The sequence below is a fragment of the Mandrillus leucophaeus genome, unplaced genomic scaffold, assembly GCF_000951045.1.
Source record: "Mandrillus leucophaeus isolate KB7577 unplaced genomic scaffold, Mleu.le_1.0 Scaffold340, whole genome shotgun sequence".
Taxonomy (NCBI): Eukaryota; Metazoa; Chordata; class Mammalia; order Primates; family Cercopithecidae; genus Mandrillus; species Mandrillus leucophaeus.
The window spans coordinates 2,010,669-2,015,684 of NW_012103588.1; the positions used below are offsets into that span (position 1 = coordinate 2,010,669).

Genomic DNA, 5,016 nt, shown 5'->3' on the forward strand with positions numbered 1-5,016 from the left:
ACCCAGGCTGGAGTGCAGTGGTGCGATCTCAGCTCACTGCAAACTCCACCTCCCGGGTTCATCCCATTATCCTGCCTCAGTCTCCAAGTAGCTGGGACTACAGGCGCCTGCCACCAAGCCTGGCTAATTTTTGTATTTTTAGGGGAGACGGGGTTTCACCGTGTTGTCCAGGATGGTCTCGATCTCCTGACCTCAGGATATGCCCGCCTGGGCCTCCCAAAGTGCTGGGATTACAGACATGAGCCACCGCACCCGGCCTTTGCTTCACTTTTATCTATCTTGTTTGAATTTTTTTAAAATTACAAACATATGTTAGTTTTAATAATACATTTGAAATAATATTTTAGTTAAAAAAATAAATGCAAATATTGTCTTCTTTTAGGAGTTTACCTTCAGAAGACATAATTATATTAAACAGAAAAAACTTCTTGAAAGGGAATAAAAAAGATAATACAGGTGGATTTGTTCTATGATAAAGTTAAATTCCAGTCAATAAGCATTTTTAATCATCTACTGAATGAAGAGAATGTGCTCTATGCTGCAAGGACCTGAAGATTAACTAATATGGACTGTACCAACCCAATAATTTGCCGTTATGACCTCAAGCGTCCTTAGTCTAGGCAGGTCTGCAGCAAGAATAGTATAGGGTGGAAGAAAGGTATTCACAGTTGCTTGGAAAATCGGGAGCAAGAAAAGCCCTAGGAAAATCTTTCCCTCGGGGAACTGATTAATATTTCATGGTTCTGACATATGCCTGGAGTCAGAAGTGATAGTCAAGGAGGGGAAAATCAGATAGAGAATAAAGAAGACAGAGGAAAGAAGCAGTAACTTCACGTGAGTGACAGTAACAGCATTTTCTCTGTCTAAAGAGTAAGGCCTAATACTTATTGAGAATTCACTCTGGGCTTTGGCTAAAAAAAATAAAGAGTTATTACAAAATGACAGACTAATATTATATAATATATCTATGTAGCATATATTATATTATGTATATTACACATTATGTGACATATATCATGTTCTATCATCTAGATCACATATCATTATTAAATAGCTAATGTACATTTAGAGCATCATATTATTACCATTTCAAATCTTCCCAAGCTATTACCTCTTAACAACTCTCTCAGAGAGATGTGATTTTTTTCTGAGGGGGGAAACATTATTTCTGAGAGGTTGAGAACCCACTCAAGGTTTCATGGCTAGGAAGCAGTATGGCGGGGTCCTTGATGTTAAAGTCCTTAAAAATTTCACTGTACTTTTTTTTTTTTTTTTTTAAAGACAGAGTCTTGTTCTGTTATCTAGGCTGGAGTGCAATGGCGTGATCTGAGTTCACTGCAATCTCTGCCTCCTGAGTTCAAGCGATTCTCCCTGCCACCGCCTCCCAAGTAGCTGGGATTACAGGCACCCACCACCATGCCCAGTTAATTTTTTGGTATTTTTAGTAGAGACAGGGTATCACCATGTTGGCCAGGCTGGTCTCAAACTCCTGACCTCAGGTGATCCACCCACTGGGCCTCCCAAAGTGCCAGGATTACAGGTGTGAGCCACTGTGCCCAGCCCACTGTACTTTTTATTTAAAGAGAATATATCCTTCCATACCCTACAACTTACGCAGCAGAGAGACCTATTTCTCTATTATATCCACCAAACATACACAACAACTTCAAATTTTGCATCTCATAACTGTTGCATTTTAAATATTGTTTATCTAATTTTGAGCTCTTATGTCATCACCAACAAAACTTTCCTGAGCACCTAATGTGTCCAGGACGTTGTGTTAGAGGGAATAGATATAAATTAAAAAAGAAAACAATCTGTGCTTTAAAGAGATTGATAACTGATTTCATGAAAAGGGAAACATACAGAAAAAGATGATAGTTGCATAAGGCAAGAAATGGCATATGCTAGGTTAAAAATACAATCAGAAGGTGACATGGAAGTTCAGAGAAAGGAAGCTTTTATTAAGCTTTGTAGTCTTGGAAAACTTCCTTAATTTTCTTAGCCTCAGTTTCCTCATCTGTGAGGTAGGATCATAGAGACCATTTAATAAACAGACACTCTTATTAATATTTTCTACTCTTCCTCCCCTTATCCTCTCTTTTTCATTTTCATCTTCATATTTCCTGAGTTCTCAGACTAACTAACATGAAGAACTTCAGCGAGTCTTTAAGGAAGAAATAGAGAAGTGGAAATCATGGGGAGGGAGTTTTTGACACAGAAGAGATAGCAAGAGATGTATTGCTAATATCAAATTTAGAATATAGTAAAATATTTAAGAGAATGACTCAATTCATATAAAATTCCATGAACACATTCTACATTGGAGTTTATATGTGTTATTTGAGTCATGAAAATGCTCAATCATTAGCCCATCCTTTCTACCTTCTTTCCACTCTGGCTCTGAAGCAAATGAGAAACAAAACAAAACAAAAGAGCAAGACAGATGAAGACCTTGGGTATTGGCATTACTGCTAAGAAAGGCCAGGTTGCAAGATTAAGTTTAGCATAACAGCCGAATGGACTTGCTACCTACACCCTCAAAGAAGAGAAACTTTCCGCACTTAGGATAATGTTGCATAGGACAAAGTGGCTGAGGAAAAGAAAGCCATGTTCTGGGTAAGAGGAAGGGAAGAGAACAGAGGAAGTGTCTGGACAACTCACGCCTTGCTATTCTCTTAGACTTACTAGTCAGATCTACCTCTACCTAGCGGGTGCAGAAAAAAAATGGGGAATGTAAGAGAAGGAAGGATTTTAGGAAATGCCTTCCCAACAAAACCAGGGAGTTGGTGAAGAGGTGCACTCAGGTGCACATGCACATACACACAGGCAGACACTGAAGACAGCAGTAGCAAAACCCAGGACATGCACTGACATCCAGCTGAACTGTCCTCCTATCAGGGGAGTTGATAGGGGGCAAAGAAAGCAAAGTCGCATGAGCTAAAAAGAAGAGAATATCTGGTGCTGAGTCATCCTCCCAAATGGTTTTCCTCCTTTCTTGATTCTATACCACCAAACTACTGGACAGCTTAGTATGTTTTCTAATTTTTTGAAAAGAAATTAAAACACAATATTTAGATTAAAGTTATCACTAATTTAGTTGTGCTCAGTTATCAGGAACCTTGTAGTGTCTCTTATATATTTTTAAAATATTTAGAATTAATATATAACATCTGTATAGAAAAGTGTTCATAAAGGTGTAGCTCAACATAATTTTAAAAAGAAAATGACCTTGAAACTATCACCAAGGTCAAGAAAGAACTTATGTGGGGCCTTCCCTATACCCCTGCCCCTCCCTCAAGTAACCACAACCCTGATTTCTAACCATATTCAAATTTTGCCTTTATGTCTGTTTTGAACTTCACAAATACTGTCAATGTTTATCTTTTCTTTTGTTTAATATTTTGTTTATGACAGCTTTTTTTAAATTATTTTTTCATTTTTATGGTGATATTGTATCATTTGAAATATACCATAGTCTCATTGTTCCATTTCATCTTGATGTTTTTGGGAAAGTTTCCAGTTGGAGCTATAATAAATAATTCTGACACATTCTTGTGTGTGCCTTTTGTTGCACATCAATACTCATTTCTGTAGATTGTAAATAAATAGTGATAGTGGTTGTACAGAATTGTTTCATATCCATGGTTACACTTTGCATTATCAGATTTTTTTTTTCAATTTGAGAGCAGGTACTGTTTATTAACTGACCAGCTTAGAAAAATAATCATAGTAGCCACCTTAGTTCATTCTTCTAATAAGCCTGTTGATCTGGTCCTCCCTGTTGTCCGCATCTCCACTTTCGACAAAATTGGTGGTCTTTTTCTTCATTCCACCTCCTGGAGAAGATAACTTGAAGGGCCCACAGGAAGTGATTTGCCTCTTTGAAGAGTTTTCCAACAGTATAGATCTTATGAATCAGATCCTCCATGCAGATGATGCCATATTTACCAAGAGATCGAGCAATCAAAGCGTTATCTGTCAAAGCAATTCGCTTCTTATTGATTTTGCCATAACCACGCTTGTAGATTAGTTCATTTACTGACTGCAGATTGGGGTACCCCCATGCAATATATGGCTCTACAATCCTCAGCACGTTAATCAAAGCCTTGTTGAGCTTCACAAAGCTTCCATTGAAGATCTGACGAAGGCGAAGAAGCTGCAATACCTTTCGGACCTTTGGGCTCACGCCATTGATACCTCTGATGCTGATGACAAATGCCAATTTGGGTTCAGCAGGTACATAGAAGTTGCCAGCTTTTCTTACCATCCTCGCCATTTGAATTTCAGTTCTGTACATCTGCCTATATTCCTTGTGATAGTGCTTCGCTTTTTCATAGATAAGCTTCCTCTTTGCCTTTCTAAGCATCTTTTGGGCAAACTTCTTTCTCAGGCACTTGATCTTCAGCTCTGCGAAATTCCTTCGCTTTTTCTTAAGGGTTTCTGGCACAGCAGGAACCTTCTTCTTCTTCGCTTCTACACCCTCTGTGGTTCCAGCCGGAGAAAGAGGCATTGTCAGACTTTTAATTTAACCAATCTGGAGTATGAGTGTTGGAGTATTGAATTGTGGATCTAATTTGCATTGTTCTGATAACTAAAAAGATTGGGCCCATATTTGTAAATTTGTTTACCATTGGGTGTCATCTTTTCTAGGTTGCTTGTTCAGGTCTCTTGCCCATTTTTCGCTCTTAGTTTGTTTGCACTGTTCTAATTGATTATGCAAAAATAAGCGAAGTCTGGATATAAAATTTCTGCTAGTCATATATATATTATATATATATTATAAGTCACTCTAGTACTTGCCTTTTTCACTCTCTTACTGATATCTTTGATAACCAAATTTCTTCTTTTTAATATAGTTTAAAACTGTTATAGTTCATACATTTAATATTTTTAAGTTTACTAAAATACCAGTAAAATTTTTCTTTAGGGTTAATTGCTTATTCTACTTAAAAATATTTGACACAAATTTACAATCCACTGCTAATTTTTGTGTATATAATATGAAAATTGTTT

General features: G+C 37.3%; 1 pseudogene across 1 annotated transcript; it reads right to left on the minus strand.

Annotated features, from left to right (window-relative positions):
• Positions 1–3,682: 3,682 nt before the first annotated feature.
• LOC105545877 lies at positions 3,683–4,513 on the minus strand (annotated as a pseudogene). The gene has a single exon (XR_001007008.1). The product of XR_001007008.1 is annotated as a 60S ribosomal protein L7 pseudogene (transcript).
• Between the last annotated feature and the right edge of the window lie 503 nt (positions 4,514–5,016).